Source organism: Nothoprocta perdicaria, unplaced genomic scaffold (genome assembly GCF_003342845.1).
Source record: "Nothoprocta perdicaria isolate Ctin4 unplaced genomic scaffold, notPer1 scaffold_48, whole genome shotgun sequence".
NCBI lineage: Eukaryota > Metazoa > Chordata > Aves > Tinamiformes > Tinamidae > Nothoprocta > Nothoprocta perdicaria.
In genome coordinates this window covers 1703813-1722948 of record NW_020455732.1, presented here as the reverse complement: position 1 = coordinate 1722948, position 19136 = coordinate 1703813, and the positions used below count along the sequence as shown (strand labels likewise).

Genomic DNA, 19136 nt, shown 5'->3' with positions numbered 1-19136 from the left:
ATAAATAAAACTGCACATTTTTTATGTTTCTGAGGTTAAAAATACACAGTCTTAAGTCTGCAGAACACAGAGGTTACAGCAAGTCTGACATTTATCTGCTGCCTAGGATGTAATGAATCCTAAATCTTTCCATAAGTATTTCTGGTTGGTCTTAATCTATTTTATGCCAGAGGCAGAGAGAAGTAATGTATTCAATTTTGTCAAATTAAGTTTTTTACTGTGCATTAAATTGATTAAATAGAACAGCGCGTTAAGGAGGAAAATACTCTCTTAAATTACATTTCAAGACTGATAGAATCTTAATAATGCGATACTGAAGACTCTGAATGGGCTCATGCATATGGGTAATCATTAATCACTAAGGCAGAAGTATCAGAAATAAATATTGAACTTGTCCTGCATAGTGTTCTGCCTCCTAACTGCCCTTTGGCTCTTTCCTTGTTTCTGTTGTCTTAATATTTGTGACATCCAAAGTCTTATTGAAGACCCTGTGATAGGATCCATGTCCTTCTGGCTTAAATACAGTTTGTGTACTTTTTTTTTTAAGAAAATTATTTTAAAGATTTGCATCAGAAAGGTACTTTGAGGTGTCCTGTACCTTCAAACTGTCATGGTAAATCCATGTCCTTGGAAAGAAGCATAGGATTTACTGAAACCACTGGGTGCTTAAAGGAGTGTGGGAGTCTGTTTTCCTTAGTCTTCGTGTAAACCTTCTGAACAATTTATTCTTCAAAAACAAGAAAGCAGCTTTTTTCTACGTTGTGCACTGGGATCCATAGCCCAATTGTGCTTTATTTCAAATACCTAAGCCTGAACTACTTTCTTAATTCCCGAATTCCCAGTCTTGGTTATATCCTTGGGCGGAGGGGGGAGGTGCTTTTTTTGTTTGTTTGTTTGGGTGTTTTTTTTTTTTTTTTTTTTGAAGGATAAGGCTTCTACCTTGTTAAGTACCTGGAATTTATTTTTATCTCGAAATATCTCTGTGCTGAGTTCCTGTCATACCTTGGATTGCAAAAGAGCTTTAGTGGCACGCTGTGATAATCTTGATTTTAGCACAGGAGCTATAAAGTCCATCTGGGAAAGAGGCAGAATGTCTGCCTGTCACCAAATCCGTTGGGAGAAATGCTGGGGAGATTTAACAACAACAACAACAACAGGCAGCTCTGAGTTGGTGGTTTTTTGAAATACTTGCCTGCAGCTCCAGCTTTCGAGGGGTATAGAGCAGGCCCTGCTTTTCATGGAATCACACAATGGTTGAGGTTCGAAGATGATCTTCAGATCATCTCGTCCAACCCCATGGCTCCAGCAGGGACACACAGAGCATGAGGCATAGGGTGGCATCCAGGTGGGTTCTGAAGACCTCCAGAGAAGGAGACTCCACAGCTTCCCCTGGGCAGCCTGTTCCAGGGCTCTGGAACAGTGAAGAAGTTCCTCCTCACATGGAGATGGAACTGCCTGTGTTTCAGCTTTATCCCCTTTGCTCCTTGTCCTGTCACTGGCCACCACTGAGAAGTGTTTGGTCCCCTCCTCCCTACATTCTCCCCTCAGGTATTTGTACATGTTAATCAGATCCCCTCTCAGTCTTCTCTTCTCCAGGCTAAACAGGTCCAACTCGCTCTTTCCTCATACGAGGAATGTTCCATTCCTTTAATCATCCTTGTTGCTCTCCACTGGACCCTCTCTAGAAGTTCCACATCTCTGTTGTACTGATGAGCCCAGAACTGCCCCTAATACTCCAGGTGCAGCCTCACCAGAGTTGAGGAGAAGGGTAGGATCAGGATCCCCTCCCTTGACCTGCTGGCAACGCCGAGCTTGCCTGAGGCTTGGCAAGGCAGCTGCATTGGTCCTGGAAAGCTGCCCTGTGCCTTGTGGCTGGGATCCCCCTCACTGGGTTGGAGGATTTGCTGTGCTGCACATGGTCTTGTTTTACCTTGAGGGAGGAACACAAAGCCCCCAAAGCATTCCTGGTTTTGATAATTACGTGTTAATTGGAAAGCACAATATTAAAATGTGGCTGTACTTCCAAGAAAGCATTTAAGGAAAAGCTGCAATATGCAAAATGCGTATTAATAAAAAAAAAATTGTCCAAAAGTTATATATTTTTTCCTAAGAAGTAGCAGTTTGCTTCCTCCTTTAGTAGTAAAGTGAAGCGTTGAACATGATCTGGAAAGGATCGGTAGAAAGAAAATGAAATGGAAGCGTGATCAGTTTTTAATTCTACCTTGAGGTATACAAACTATGATGGCTTTGTATAATAAAGGCAGGTATGTAAATCTGTAATTTGCAATGAGTTAGCTTAAATGCATGTGTCAATGCACAAAATGTTTAAAATGTTGCCAGAATCTGCTAATATTGTTTTGGCACTAGATAGTAAATTATTTGGCTTTCTTCTTAATTTTAATAAAAATAATATTTAGAGAGTAACACTAAGAAGCTTCAAGCCAGAAAAGATGAGAGACTTGGGGGGAAAACATCATAGACCCAAGTGTGAGAAATACTAGGGGAGTCAGTCCTTACAATTGAGGTAATTTTGCGACTGAAAAAATGCATGAAGATTAGTGAGCACTCATTCATTGTAGTAATATCTGGATACACAAATGTTGAACACAAACACCCAGAAATGGTGATTTTTACCTTGGAATCATGACATAAAGCATTAGAAATTATTTTAGTATTCTGAGTTAGTGTTCTGTAGTGACTGGTGTTTTTTGCAGTTGCATTAGCTTATAAAAGGCCTTCTGCTTAATGGAAATCCTTGAAAAATACAATGCAGGCAACTTGCTGAGAGCATTTCTGCAATTTTGAATAGGCCGAGGTGACCTTCAGGCTTCACTTTCTTTTGTCCTTCTTGCTCTTAAATCTAGAGTGTGTGAATTCATTGTAGGAAAGAGTCTGTCTTATCCTCGGTTGTATGCGAGGAGCAGGAAACTGCATTAAGTTTCCCTGTCCCAGAGGTGGAGCATCTCTTCACTTAATGCACTTACGAAACTAATTGGAAGTAATAAATCATTACAGTTGTTGGTTAAATATAGCAACATGCTGATCTTGTCGGTACCCACTTGTGTAGGTCCCAGAGAAGCTAAAGGGATTTAGGTGAAGCAGGTGCCTATTTGGAAAGAAATCACTGAGAAAGCAACAACTCGGGGGCCAGGCACGAGCGCCAAAACGTGAGCAATTCCTCCTCAAGTTACAGGTTAGTTTCTATCGTAGTAGAAAAACTAAAATCAGCCACAATTTTTTTTACTGTGCAATTTCATTTTATTTTATTTTATTTTTAATTCAAGTGGATCAAGTTGTTGTTATTGTATGTCCTTGTAACAAGCAGGGAAAGCCCTGGAGAACACGCAAGCCGAGAGAAGGACTTTGCGTTGTTCTTAATTCAGTTAACTTTGCAAGTTAACTGTTACTACAGCCTTTTCCTGCCAGCACAAAAATCTTTTCCATAAATACACCCAGCTCTGTACTCGCTGCCGAAACTATTGCCGGAGACAACTTGAGGCTTTTCCTTCCTGCAGTTGAGGCAGTTTATGCATCATCTTCCTGTCTGTTTATTGTTTCGACCATCCCCTGGATTTTCTTAGTACTCAAGCCGGGTTTGCTTGTAGAAGGCAGCATGGTGAGCTTCTGCTTTTATAAATGTAACTTATTACCTTTGCAAACTTTGCTTTTGTGAGAATAAAGCGTGCAATATTTTCTGTTGCTTGAGGAGACTCGGTGCTCTGTTCATTTTTGCATTTTTGAAGTGTGTTTAAACTTTGTGTTTTGCCACTGCAGGGCAGTTGTTTGATCCGAACAAACGCTAAAGTTTAATTTTGAATTTGTTGGAGGCTGCCTTTGTGGAGGTTGATTTATTTTGTGTGTGATTCTGTTCAGTATTCAAGTTCCTTCATGCTTTGCAGACACAGAAATGGAATATAATGAAGCCAAGCCTGACATTTAGTGTGTCTCAGCACTGAATTTATTAAGCCTCCTTCCCCCTCCCAGTAAGTGACAAAGTAGTGACCATCTGCCCTGACACTCTCTGAAGCTGTTTCAGTTCTCCAGCGTAGGGATAAAGTTCAGAGTTCACATGAATTAATATCCCACAGATCAGTTTTTGCCGCTCAGCTTTGCTTTTGAGTGTCGGTCTGGTTTTCTAAATCTAACTAAATATGTTACTCCTCTTGGACCTCTTGTATTTTAGCTTTCTTATTTTCTTTTTTTTTATATTCTAACTTTCCATCACTTTATTACTCTGTATCCTGCTTGTTACTGAATTTTAGTAAACCTTGATTTCAAGGTCTTTATGGGCTTTGGTGTTTGTTCTGAATTCTCAAGCCCTAGCTAAGATTATGTTTATCAGAAGGAATGTATCAAGCTATAACTTGAAGAAAAAAATATTTTTTATATCGGGTTTTATATGATATAAAGACAAGGAATATAATAAGCCTTACTATTTTGGGGAAATTTAATGTATCTACATTGCTGTCTGCTATTCTGTAGGATTTAATTTTTAGTATGATCTACTTTGACTTTGAAACTGATGGTTTTGGTTCCTCATGGAGGCTCCTACCATGCTGCATCTCAAGACATACTTGGTGTTTAAGTATGCCAGTTTTGCAAGGATAGGTCTCCTTTCTTTCATTTTTACTTCTCTCTTTTGAACTTACCCATTTGAAATCTGCTCTATCTCTACTTAGAACTTTAATGAGGGTCATGTTCTTATGAGGAGGTGAAGACTAACCTGACAGCTTCAGCTCTAAAATTATGTGGATGCTGTTGACAAAATCTGTATGTGCTAGCAGTGTAGTGACCTGCATTCTGCATTGATAATTACATATATATTGCCTGGCAGTATAATCTTTATCCTCTAGTTAAGACTGGCAGAACTTTGATAATGAAGAGGAAGCTGCTCTGGATTGGCACGTGGCGTGCCTGGCAGCTAGCAAACTGGTTCATCAGCAAACAAGTACGACCTTGCAGAAAGGGGATTAGGCTAATGCAATTTTAAAACTATTTTTCCTCCTGTTTCTAATTGCATTTTTATTTGTTTTCTTTCAGGTATTCCAAGACTTTCTTTGCCAGCAGGTAAGTTCTAGTCTTTTCTTTCGTGTGTTGATGGGACAGCAGGTAGTGCTTTACTGGTTACTACCAGCACTGTTTTGGTATCGGGTGATTGTGGAGCCTGGATTGGTCTTTTGTGAGGTCCAAGCACTTTATGCTTGTGTATTTTGACAATGGAATGAAGTAATGGAGATGGAAAGATGGGCAGTTGTTGCCTACAAATGCTCGTGGTAGTAGGGAAGGTGACCTAGCCCAGGATCTGTGTGTCCTTATTGGTAGTGTCTACAAATACATAAATAGCTTTGGTTATAGTTTATAACCCTTTGAAATAGTATGTTTGAAATGCTATCTCCAGTAATAGTCATCATTAATGTGTGGAACTGAGCTGGTGCTGTGGGCCCAGAAGCTCCATGTAATGACATGGACTTTGACTCCCAGCAGCATTTTGTCTGTTCTCCAGATATAGGAAGCAGGGGAAAAAGGCTCTGTTAATAACTGTACACTTGTCTTTAACTTAACAACACTGCTCCAGAATCAGACATGTGGTAAGCACCAACCTGAAGGTGAGCAAGCTTCAAGCTGAATGTTCATAAGAGCTGCTGGCATCAGTCCTTGATGTGTTGGTGATTTTGCTCGTGCATCTGTTTATTGCCTATTAATACAAAACACTCCGTAGCTGTCTACAAAATGCTGTTTTATAAGTAAATACTGGAATTACAATGGGTTTTAGTCACTTCAAGTATGCTGAGGATAACCTAACTGTAGTTGGATTTTTCCATTTTGAACCAAATGCCAGTTTTGGTTAAAAGCTCGGGAACGAGTATGTTGTGCAGTGTTTCCACAAGAACTTTTAAGTGGCTGTTTGGGGAGAAATCTATGTTTTCTTGCAACAGTGAAGTTATTTTTCTTGTAAGAGAAGATTTTTAGATTCCTGAGAGCTGTTGTCAAAAGGCAAGTGCCTTTGGAAAAACAAAGGTTTGTGTGTTGTTGAGCCAGGCCCAGGGCAAGAGGTGGGTGCCTTGTTCTGAGGCAGCTTTTAAATAACTGTGCAAGTGGCAGCAGGAGTAGCAGCCCAGATGCCACCTTCTCACTGTGTGAGTCTGTGTGTGGGAGCATCTTAAGGATTTTAAGAAATATTGGGATATTCAGCTATGTCACTAAGGTACAAAGAAGGCAAATATTCACCCTAAGTCTTGGCAGAGTGACTTGTAGTAAGGCAGCAGGCTTTGTATAGGGGTAGAAATGCTCTACACCACAGCTTGACTCCAGCAGGCACTTGTCACTGATGAGCACACTAAGTAAACTTGTTTTCTAACCAAGTGCTTTTAAAGTGCTGTGCACTTTAAAGTGCACTGTCTGCAAGGGACAGGCGAATGGAAGTATAATTCCAAGAAACTCGGTGGATTGTGGAAATGGACAGGATCAAAGATGCATTTGTATAAAGGCAACGTTTCAGCTTGAAGAGTAGGTATTAATTGGTGCTAATTTAGCTTCAGAGTTCAGTTTGGTAGTAAATAATACTTGTTTATTTTCAGTTTTGCAGAATATTATTTTCTTCTTCTTGGTGCCATTTTTATGGATGAACAATAGATGTCACTAGCCGCGCTCTCCCTTCTGTCACCCGTCCCTTATTACTTGGAATTTGCATCATAGCACAGTATTTTTTCAGTGTTTTAAGGCTTCACAGCAGCAAGGAGGATGTATCCAAGTTCTTCTTTATAGCATCTTTAAGGAATTAAGTGGAAGTTTTGGGGACCAGTTGAGACTTACTTGCTTGGCCTGTAGATGAAATTGAATGAGAGCGGTTGCATAGTACTTGGGGAGCAGGGGAAGACTTGTTTCCTTTGGTAAATTCAGCTGGATCTTGTCTGTGGGCACTTAGAAGTAACCCTGCTTCGGTTTTGCTAATGTCTGATGTGTAAATGTGATAATTAGTGAGTCACAGCTGACTCTTTCTTGGCCTTGGTCCTTGATCTCATAGTGCACTACTGAAGGCATAATTTCAGGCATACTGAAATTGTCTAGGAAAAAATCCAAATAGTTTAATATTTCTTACCCTTTCTTATAGGAAATGATATTCTTGGTCTACTACTTAAACTTTACAGTTTCTTTTCCATGGAGAGGTCCTAGAAGATTTTACAAGTTGTTCTTAAAGCAAACTTCATCTTTAAAGTCTTATCTGCTAAGTGCAGCTAACACACAGAGCAGTTAATCCCTCAGCTGCTGTATCTCAAACCCAGCACAAAAATAGCTGAGGTTGGAAGGAACCTGCAGAGATGGTCAGAGCCAGGGCACCTAGAGCAGGTCCCAGGATGGAGACTCCCCAACCTCTGTGGCAACCAGTTTCACTGTTAAACCACCTTCACAGTTTAAAAAATCATTTTCTTATGTTTAGATGGTCTAATGTAATGAGAAAAAAAATATGAATCTCTTTTAAAAGGCAGGATGGCTAGAAGCTGCTGCTTTTGAAAGTTTGGTTTGACAGAGGTCTGGAAAGTGAAGGAAATGACAGGAAATCTGTGTATGCTATTGTGTTTTTACTACTTTTTTTTTGACCTTGACATCTCTATTTGCATATGCTGGTGCTTTAAAGCCTGTGAACGTGCTTTGAGTGCTGCTGAACAGGAGCCTGGTGTGTATATGCCTTTAGATCTGGTCTGTGTAACCATACCTAAATAAAATGCTGTGCACATAGATGCTTATACAAGGGATTCCTAAACTTTGTTCTGTGCTACTACCGTCAGAAGTGTTAAAATGTGGTTTAAAAAGCAGTTTTCTTCTCTCGCAGCTGTACAGGGCTGAAAACTCTTTGAGGGACTTAAGCCTTGCACTGTAAGTATTGCTAGTTGGCTGCCTAATACCTGCCTGCTGCTGTAAGAAAATGTTCCAGTATAGTTGTTGTCTTCCCTGACTGTATCGCTGCCCCACTTTAGATAATTTTAAAGCCTCCAATTATAACACTTATTAGGACTATTTATTTTCCATTATCACCCCTAGAGCTGTGTTGGTAGATTTGACTCCTATCATAAAGGAACAGGGAGAAATATAAAATACCTTATAAAGTGTTCTAACCACTCATATATGTTACACATGCATATTAGTTATATGTATTACATATACATATAAGAGCCCTCCCTTTCATTGGAAGGCCACTATCTTGCCATGATAAACTAAAACCACCCTGTAAGATGGTATACAGTTAAACTTGTCCTGGTTGCAGACTGCTGTTTTTTTGGGAATGTGTATAGAAAGTTGGAAAGAAAAGAGGTTTTAAAATGGGAGTACTGAGTGTGCTGTATAAATTAAAATATAGGTTTGCTGGAAATAAGTCGGGATTAATGTGGCACCCATTGGGATTGACTTAGTCTGTTCTGATGCTCAAAGAAATCAAATTTGGCATATTCGATAATTAGAGATCCTGTGATTCTATATGTCTTCCTACTGAGGATGATGGGCAAGAAAATTGGGACTTTTGTTGCTATTAAGGGCTCTTGACCCTTCGTGGTCGTGAGTTCCAGCAAGGGGAATTATTACCTCTTAGTTTTCAGGGATCAATGGGAAATAAGCTCCTCGCACATGTCTGTGTGCACATGGATATGTGTATTCTTGCCAGCAAGCTGACAGGCAGCAGTGGTGTAGAGAGAGCCTTGAGGGACACTGGGGGTTAATCAGACAGCTCGAGGTTTATCTCAAGTAGGTTTTTGTCCAGACTCTACCACGGTTACGGAAATGTGACACCTCTTAAATTTCTGCAGGAGAAACTGCAAATCCTGACCTCGAGTAGCCATTGCATAACCAGAGCTGTGACACTTCTCGGAAGTGACTGATTTCCAGCAGAGCAGTGAAGTCGAGGCCCGCATTTCTAAAGGGGACCATGGTTGAACCTCGTTGAATATCCCCATTCCAGCTCAGGGTAACACAATTGGTTGGATGGAGACGTGCTGAAAACAGCCACACTTGCTGAACTTGCCTCGTGTTGGGTTTGTGCTTCCTGCTTGCAAACCAGGAACCAACTTCCAGCGGTGCAATAGGGCGTAGATCAGAAAGTCATTTTTAAGTCAAAAAGCTGCCCTGACCCAGGAGGGGGAACTGGCTGCAACTTTTAGAGGAGATTTTTAAATGTATTTGATAAGTGGAACTTAAGGGATATATCTAAGAGGGCTGCAGTATGGAAGATTTACCTTTCCTCTCTTAAAATAAATAAAATCGAAGAGCAGAGCCAGCCCCCTGAAATGGAGGGCTGAGAGATGCCTAAGGCATTTTAGAGTACTGGAAATAAGAGATTCTGCCACTTGTTCACTAAAGAAACCCTCAATGGCAGTTCAGGAAAGTACTTGGATGTTTAGCACACCTTCCAGAAAACATAAACTGCTTAAAAAGCTGAAGAGATGAGTAAGGAATGCTTGGTCCTTTACCGAGCAGTATTTCGCTGTGGCAAGATACACGTTCACTCTGCTTTATAGGACTCCTCCACAGCAAGTGCAATTTTTACTAAGCTCTCTAACCCCTCAGCAATATGTTTTGATGAGAACAGGGAGCTTTCTTGCATGAGCACATTAAGGACACTTGCTGTGGTACCAAGTACCAGAGTTTGGTAGCAGCACCAATGCAGTGAAGGAAGGTGGGGAGAATAAGGGAAGGCAGGGCTGAAAGGAGATTTCTGGAAATCAAGTTGGGTCTTGTGAGGTTGTTTATATAAAAGAGAGCTGTTAGCCTGCCCTTTTTTTGTTCTGCAGGGCCTGAATGGGGAACGGCTTGGAATCCTCTCCCAAAACACACACATACATGTTTGGAGTTGAGTATTGCAGGCTGCAGTGGACTCGGTGGAAAAATGTTACATGGCAGAATTTTTATTAATTAGCTTGTTTTAAGTTACGACTAAAATGACCATAAATAAAAGACTGTATAAGAACTTCTTCAGCTTTATTTTCTTAACAATCCTTAGTGTGTAATTTCAGTGCTTTTCTTCTGTAGTTAGCTAATGACTCTGCACAAGTTTTTGTGCTTCACAGAAGCCTGAAGGAAGAGAATAATAAGAAAAATGGTAGATACTGCACTTCTGACTTCTTCCTCCCTTGCTGCCTTTATTTTAAAGGTGTTCGTTGACTTCTTAAGAATATCTAAATATTTTAAAGATAACGGTGGTGTTTCCTGCAATCTCATCCTCATCAAGGATGGAGAGGGAAACCGGTACCTTGATGTAATGTTCATAGTCTCTCAGATTCTTTACTGGGCATCAAACTGATGTGTGCAGGCTAGAATTAAGATTGAGATGGATGCAAAGAGGTGGTGATCTTGCCTTGGTCTCATTCTGTTGTCCTATTTCAAGTATTTGAAAGAAGTGGTTTTTCTTCGGAAGCCTTTCAACTTGCTGAGAATTAGTTCAACTCCAGCACAAAGATCTGTTTTCATGTTATATTTTTGCTATTTATCCCTTTGATAGCTTTTGAAAATCTTGTTTTGGAGTTTCTAGTTGGTCCCAATTCAGTTTGGTCACACTAATTACCCTAATATTGGTTGAGTGTTCCAGTGTACAGCAACATGGGATAACTCCTATGGAAGGCTGAATGTAGAGAACTACTGGGTCTGGGTTAATAGCCTTTATCTTGTGATTCGATTCACCTATGCTCTTGAATTAAATCTGTGAAGGCTGCATAGATGTCATGATATGACAAGCGTGTTTGCATTAGTGAGATGTCATAGGGGTTCATGAAAGCTGAGGATTTAGAAGTGTTGACTGCTGAATTATTGAGGATTTGGTATGGAAATTGGAAAGAGAGCAATAACCTGGCTTTATTTAATGAACTGTCCCCTTCAAAACTTAAGGGGGAAAAGGAAGCCTGTCCTACCCCAAGATGGACTGGACTAGACTTGGATTGTTTTTGAAGTCCAGCCTATTGCAATGGCAGTTTCTTAGCTCTTTCTACAATTCCTGCTGTAGTTTCATTTCAGGATTCATCACCTAAACTTCTCTAGCATTGGTTTAAGCCAATGACTTTGTTTTCCTTGTGTTGTTACCAGCACAAGGCTTATGGCCGTCCTCTGTCCGCTTCTCCGCTCACTGTTTTTTGTCTCCTCAATTTCTTGTTTTCTGAACTTAACTTTAAAGCTGCCTGGTTTGAAATGCATCGAAGAGGAGAATGAAGGCCAGTACCCCAAGCTTGCTCAAGTGATGCTTGACGACTCAGTGCCAGATCAGAGATGAATCTTTGGCTCCATCAGGTGTCATTAAGTGCTGACAGCCTTGCTCCAGGGCCAGCTGGCAATGTAGGTCACTCAGGCAGCTATTAAGGGCTTTTTGGTGTTCTGTCGACCGTGGTTAGACCATGGATGTTTGCTTAATATTCCTTCCGCTAGACCTGAGAAAGGACTGTGCCCAAACAGCTGGCTCTTTTCCAACTGTATGGGCTGGTCTTGAGAGTTTTGCTTTTCTCTACAGCTCTTAATTATAGCAATAATTTTGACTTTATGAGAACACCTTCATTGGCTTCAAGTTGCTGTCAAGTCAAGGGATGAAGCGGAGTGTGTTTGGAGACCTCCGTTGAGTTGGGAGTCATGGAGAAGACTTTGCTCTGGCCTGCTCATAAATCAAGACATTATAAAAGGACGCAGAGCAGGAATACTTGATACCCTTGACTTGCTCTCCCATTTTCTTGTTCATTATCTGAGTTAACGAGTTCTGGTGAGGTACCCAAAAACCTTGTAAGATGGAGCAACCCAGGTCTACTTAACCTGATATCACAAAGTACCAGAGTTGCAGGCATTTTCATAGATAAGCAAAACTTGTTCAATGCAGTGATGAAGAGATGACTTTGTCTAATTGCAGCAACAAATGAAGCTACTTAGGGGTCATTTTGCATTGGAAAAGAAAGTTGTTTTGCGTGAAGACACGCTTTGATGGCCCACGTTGACAGAGCAACACCCTGTGGAAGGGTGTTTGCAGCTTTATTGTTGTTCTTATATCCTTCACACATGTATTTGCTTTGTAAAGTGGCTGGTACTTTTTGGCATAAAATTGGAACAGCGTTTTTTTTATTTTAAAGCAAATGAGAGTTGAGTTTTCTGTGATTTAGATGTTCAACCCACCCTGTCTTAGGGAGTTTTTTGGGGGGACACCCCCCCCCCCCGAATGGGGGACTGTCAAATCCCAACGTCAAACCCAACTTGTCCAAATTGCCCATTAAACTCTCTCAAACAAAAACTACAGCCCTTGGTAGTTTTTGTACAGAGGGGCAGGAGGCTTCTTGTCTCTTAGACAGTATTTCCTTGACTGACCTTTTTTTTTTTGATTAGGCATAGAATTTGTTTTGGTTAATATAGCTTGTGTTATAAAACTGTAATTGAAAAGGCACTATGTAAAAAATGAATTTTTAATTTCCTCTTCTCTTACAAGAGTCTTCGAGGATGTCAGCGCTTCTTGATGATTCTACGGGACTATGAAACTTCAAAGTCAGATCACTGTTTATATCTTGGCCTATAAATTTGCTTAACCATATGGAACTTATGCCCAGTGCTCCACTAGTATTTCTTATAATATTATTTTGTTTATATTTTGTTATTTTGAGCATTTGGATGCATTATTTGATTTGTAGTCGTATTTATTGATTGAGAAAGATGAAGAGTCACTAATACTACATTTGAATTTTTCTATATGTGGGAGTCTTTAAAAATGCTTCCTCTTGAGGGGATACAGAAATAGATCTCATAGTTGTAAATATCTTAGCGCAAGCTCTTAGTTTCTTGTTCTAACCCTGTATTTAACACGGAGAAGCTGATAGGAGGAGGCAAGGAAATGTCCGGAATATACCATTTGAACAGAGACCCATGGAGCCACAACCACGAGCTTCAGTTTTCTATCTCTCCATTCAAAAGATGTGACTAATTATTCCTTGTTTACCTTTGAATTAATGAAGAAGGATTTTAAGGAGCATCTAGAAGGCCATGGGTGCCTCCCACAGGATGAAAAGCATTTCTTTTTGCAGAATGCATTTCCTTAAAACAGTAACAGAGGGTGTTCTCTTCATCCCTAAGGAAGGAGTAATTAGAAATCATGCTCAGATATCACGGTATTGGTTTTGTGTTCCTCTATGATAATCCCTCAAAAAAGTGTGTGGAGGAAGTGGGAGAGGATGAGGAGTAAGTCCACCCACAGGAAAATCTGTTATGCTGTTTATGCCTGCAAATTAATGCAACCCCCATGAGTTTAAAAAAAAGGCAAATCTTTATTTACAGAATAATAAACCTTATAGTGGTCCTTCTAACATCTGTTGTGTCTTCACCTAAGCTGTATGCTCTCATGCTCAACATCAGAGCGTCCTTTGGAAGGGGGAACAATTGGGAGTGCTGTTAACACGCTCCTCCTACTCTGTTTCTCCACTGATGATAGGTTGAGATTTAGTGTAAAAGCAGTGAATTCTGTCAGCTTCAGCTCTCCCAAAGCTAGTCCCCTGGCCAAGTAGGTACTGCCTTTTGAGAGTATTTTGGTAAGTGTACATGAAGCAACCATTGAAACCTTAAAAATAACTCCAGGGATTAGGCGACTGTAGCCCAGAGGTTAAATGTTATTCTAAAACTCTACATTTTTCATGATTTATGACCCTCAGATGCATGTTAAAGCTCACCAAATGGGGACTGCAACAGCAACTTCAGTAGTGGATAGAATTCATGCCCGAAGAATCTCCTAGAGAGATCCAAAATAGCTTGTGCTCTAGAATTAACTTATGTTGGGAAACTGGCAGCTTCCTATGGTCAGCTAAAGCACTACAAGAGGTATCTTTTTCTGTGTGTTCTTGTAGTGTAAATTTAACTCTATATTTTCTCTGCTCTTAACAGCGGCACCAAACTGGAGCTGGAAAGATTGAGCTTTACTGCATCAAACTCTTTCAAATCTCAAGTATTCTTAAAGCAGAACATTATTGAACAAGAAGCCTCTAAGGAGGTTGCACCAGAAGTTGGAAATTAAGACTTAACTTCACAAACCTGTTTTTCCCTTGATTTATGGCAGTATCACAAGAGAACTTAGCTTTGCGGGCAAGAGATGTCAGTGATAATTTGCTTTACATTTTTATCTGTATCTGTTCTGTTAGGAACATTTTCCAAGTACAAGGTAAACCTTTTTCTTCAGGAAAAGAATGGTCTACTTCTAGAGCATGGAATTTCACTTCTTCCATGTCATCAAGAGTCGAATAAGGTCATGGAGAAGTTGTTTCTCAGTTGTGCTGAAATACCTATGTCAGATGCATAGATATTGAATATTGCTCAAAAACTAAAATATCATTTGTCTTCCAGTTTTATCTGTCAGACTGTTGATAGATAAGAGAGCAATTTTGGTAGCACCAGGGAGATGATGGAGCCTCTCTGTCCTTCTCAGAGCGGTTTTACGTGCTTCATGAAGATTGTCATCCTTGTTCTCCTTTGCCTCTCTTTCAAAGGGTGTTGAGAAGACTCGGTGCTAGAGAAGAAAATAGGGGAGGAACATTGAGCAGAGCAAGGGAGTGCTCCAGAAAAGGATGATATATTTAGAGACCAGAGAGCATTATTGCTGCATTTTGGATATAAAAATGGACAAGCAAATGAGTTAGGATGAAGAAGACTGTCCAATGACTTTTAAAAAAAAAGTTAAAACTGTCAAAGGACATTTTTATTTTTTTCTGTCTATTCTGCAATAGCCTAAGTAAAGGCATTTGTGGCTTTGTCAAAACCCCCATGCTCTTTGTGAGGGCAGACTTGGTTTAAGAGATTTTTTTTTTTCTTAGCAGAATGAATATGATTAAACTTTTCTGTTTGCTCTTTTATATCTGTATGTAGATTTCTTAACCCTTGATTTTATAAGGCTGCTTTTTTCTCTCTTGGCTTCCCTGGGGAGCAGGACCAGCTCCTAAGGCAGAATTAAAACTCCAGTGTCTTAATACAGCATTCAAATGCCTTAATTCAACTTTTTTTTTTCAGTTTCTTCAAAGAGCTGATGTTCAGCAGCCTGTAAAACCAGGCTAAAATGAGCAACCAAAGTCATAGTCACTGTAGAAAAGCTTGACTTGAATTTTGCCTCCAAGGAGATTCTAGGTTCTTAGCAGAGGGCCGTAAGCTTTTTAAATTATTAATGATATAGTATGAAAGTTGACTTTGTTTGCAGAATGCAGTCTATGAAAATGTACAGTGCTTCTCCATGCTCTTAATATATTCTGCTGTGTGGATTTCTCTTGGAATAGATGCTTTTCAGTATTTTCTTTGATAACTGCTTAACAACTACATTACACATATGCTGACATCTGATCTTCCATAACCAAAATGTTCTTTAGCATTCCTGGCAACTGATCCTGACAACTGTTGGTTACCTCAGCAAACATTATCTGCTTGGCATCACCTGGGACATCATTTTACATAAATGGTCCTCAGATACCCTCTTGAAGAACTATATTTATAAAGTACTTGCAGATACTTGGATGGAGCTCTTCTGTATCTCCTCCCTCTTTCTTTAAACTGAAATTTGGGGAGTTTTAACTTGTGCCAGAAAGCATTCAGTACCATGGGCTTTTTTGGGGGCTGAAGTATTAATAATTTGAAAATTTGATAATTTGAGAATGAACATGTGTCCATTATCTATTTTTTTCAGCAACAAGTAGAACTGAAGCGATTCCTATGTGAATGTGTTGTATTTTTTTATCTTTTTATCTTAGTGTCAAGGAAAGGCTGGACTTCTTTCGAAAATCTCTTCAGAATGTGAAATATTTGATAATTTCTAAACCTAAGTTTTTTAAAAAAACATATTGCGATATTTTGAGACTTTTTTGCTCATCTTTTTTGATAATAGCCATGTTTTCTACTAGAAAGGCCCTCTTTGGAGAGGACGGCTATAACCCTCCCCATCAGGCAGGAGCAGGTAGAAAGCAGATGAGGCTCTTGCCACTCACATGGATAACTCGCCTCATTCCCATCTATGAAAAGCAGAAATAAAATGTCCACACAGTGTGTTTGTTTATATTATCCTTGAACATAGCCGTAGATTCAGGAGATATTTTTTTGTGTAAAACTGACCTTTAGGTGCTATGAAGTTTCTAATATGTTTTCTAAAATGCTGCTCTTTTGTGGTGTGGAGAGATGTCGGCTTGAAGAAATGGGGCAATAGCTGCAGCTTCCAGTTTTGAGATGTGGCCACATGCGAGGGCCTCATGGCGATGAGTGCCTGGGCTAGTCCCTAACGTGGCCTTCCTGCCCTCAGGACTGTGGTGCTCAGGGCACCTTTCCTCGGCCTGCGTCACCCTCGTGCCCCAGGTAACTGGGATTCACCTGGATCCGGGCAGCTTTGTGCCTCTGCGTGCTTGGGCGCAGGCCCCGCGGAGCTTTGTGCCCGGGCAGTGGAGCAGAACGGCCCGTGGCTCCCGGGCGGCTTGGGGAATATTTATCCCTCCCTCTTTTAAATAAACACTAGTTGCCCTTCTCCCAGCGCTTGTATTTCCCTCAGGTTCCAAGTGGGGGAGGGAAAAAACCCCACGAGGGGAGGTCGCGGTGGCGCCGCCTCCCGCGGGGCAGCTGCGCGTTCATGCGGCCGCTAATCACCTCCCCGCCGCGCTCTCCTCCTCCTCCTGCTCCCGGAAAAGGCCGAGCGGCGCTGGGAAGCGCTGCGGCAGCGCCCGCGCCGCGGCGGCCGGGGCAGGGCCGGGCGGTAGCTGCGCTCCCCGCCGCCTCCCTCCTTCCCTCTCCTTGCCGCTGGTGCAGGGTCCGGAGCGCCGCATGGTGCTGCTGGAGGCGGCCGCCCGCCGGGCCCCGGGCCGAGCAGGTGCTGCGCGCATGGAGAGAAGCGGCTGTAGCCCCTTCCCTGCCTGCTGGGCTAAAGGTACAGGCTGTCCCCCTCCCCGCCTCCGCTTTCCACGTCTGGGAGGGGTTGATTTTATCTTATTTTATTTATCTTTCCTACCTAAGGAGAGGAGAAGCAGAAGTCGCTATTTCTAATTCCACTCACGCAGTTGTAGCGTGAAGCAAGCCGGCTCCATCTGCTTTCACCTGGTGCTCCTAACGCTGCCTTTTTGTTATTTATTTGCTTATTTATTTCTGCTTGCTTGCCAGAATGATTGGGAATGGAGGTTAAACTGAGGGTTAACAAAAATTATCTGGGAATGTGAGACCTGTTCCTGTATTGCTGCTTAACCCGAATTGCCAGGTGTTGTTGGTTCCCCCCATTATAATCCGGAAGGGGTTTGTGGGTGGGATGGCTGCTGGAGGAGGAGCCGGAGCCAGGATTAGGCTCAAAATCCTGCTAGGAGCCATGGGATCAAATGTCCCTTTAGATGGAAAGTGACTGTCAGGTGTAGAGCAGAACTTTGTGCCAGTTCCTGCGTCTCCTAAAGGCTGTTTGTGGGGCAGGTGGTCGCCTGGAGGTCCCTCCTGCCCCCTGTCGCAGGGTAGCGAAGGGAGGGGGTGGAGTGTCACCCCGTTCCTGGCATGTTCAGTGCTGGGATGATGGTGCTGTCGGGAGAGGAACTTTCAAGGTGTGCAAGTAGGACAGAAAAACCTTTAAAAATTAAAAAAAAAAAAAAAAAAAGTTACCATCTATTGTTGAGACTTTTTTATACCGGGGATATCCCTGTGCTTCCTTGGGCATGGCTTCCAGAAGCCCCCTGCAACAGGCAGCCCATCCCTTCAGGCGATGCCTGGGGCGGGTCTTGGGGGAGGTATCCTGGAGGAGGTATCTATTGCCCTTTTCCTCCAGTCCCGCTGGGAATGAGGAGTGATCCCTGCCTCCCAGTAACAGGATCTGCAGAGGGAGCTGGAGAAGGGCCCCGTGGTCCCTTGTGGTCTCTGCTGGAGGGAGAAGGGGGGGCACTTGCAGTTTCATAAAGAGGACAGAGATGCAGCATCTCCAACCCAGTCAGTTGGGATCATTTCAGGAAAAAAACCTGCATCTCTCTTCCACCAAAGAAAAGAAAATAGGGCATAGTAGGAATAGCTTGGGCTGTGTTTGTGTCTGAGTGGCTGATGGATTCTCCGTCTGCTGTTTGCCGGTGCAACCTTAGGGAAATGAAGCGGATCTGGCCTACCTTGATAAGGGCCCTGAGATATTTGCAGCCAAAGAAAGGTAATTTATTAACGCGATAAACAGTTGGTTTGGGGAGCTTTATTCTGGTCTTTTGGCTAATCTCTTAAACCTTTGGTTCATTACCTGCCGTAACCAGCTAAACTGAACAGAAAGGATGAACTTTTGTTGGGTATTTGAGAATATGTTTTAAAATGTGAACTTGATGGGTTTGCTTTGTTTTCTGTGAGATATTTTTCTAAATGGTCCATACTCTGATTGCTGCTAGAGTAAACAGTGCATTACCTGTCCTCTAATGGCAAGCGTATGAAAGTGCTTTGAATACCGATTTAGTCAGATGTTCACGTGCTAGATTTGAAATTTTTTCTTTTAGGTTTCTAACTCGGAAATCTTTTATCCACTTAGCGGTCCTGCGTGCTGACCTGATTGCAGCTAATTCTGCTCGCGCTCAGCTTGTATCAAAGCAGAAGCTGGAGAGCATTTGCTTTCTTTGTACGGGATTTGTGTCATCTGGGGTGCTAGTGTCAGTCCCGAGTAAGGCCGCTGAGTTTGGTAATTGAGTCTCCATCTGCACCCTCGAGGTTGGAGAGTATTTGGTTTGGCAGGCTGGGAGTTTGCATCTTGTTGGCTGGCACGTGGCTTCTCAGCCAGCAAGTCTATATTATCTTAATGCAGTAACGATGGGATATAAGCCTGAAATTACTTAATAAGAATTAAATTTAAATCTCCGATCTCGTGAATTGAAGGGATTTCAGCTTGGATAGGGCTTCAGTGAACGCTGAAGCGAGTGTCTTGGGTGCTGAGAAGACAGTGCTTTTCCTTCCAATTAGTGCTGAAATTCTGTCTTGGTCTCATATAGTGCTAGTATTTTGGATGTTTTTTTTTCTGCTTCTAAGTGCAGACTAGAAATGGTTTGTAATTAACTTGATTTTTACCAAATAGCTTTTTGTGGGTCATTGTTAATCTCTCTGGAGCTAACAGGTGCTAATTGCAGGTTATGAGCTATGATAAATCATATTATTTCTTGCAACCACATTGCTGGCCACTCCTCCCCCTCCCCCCC

General features: G+C 41.6%; 1 protein-coding gene across 7 annotated transcripts in view; it reads left to right on the top strand.

Moving 5' to 3' along the window:
• The window catches only part of PTK2 (protein tyrosine kinase 2), a 140322-nt gene that overhangs the window by 24376 nt on the left and 96810 nt on the right, over nucleotides 1-19136 (top strand). For all 7 annotated transcript variants that reach the window (XM_026047128.1, XM_026047127.1, XM_026047124.1 and 4 more), the window contains exon 3: nucleotides 5041-5067. The gene's annotated coding sequence lies outside the window, so the exon portion shown is untranslated. The remainder of the gene's footprint in view (nucleotides 1-5040; nucleotides 5068-19136) is intronic.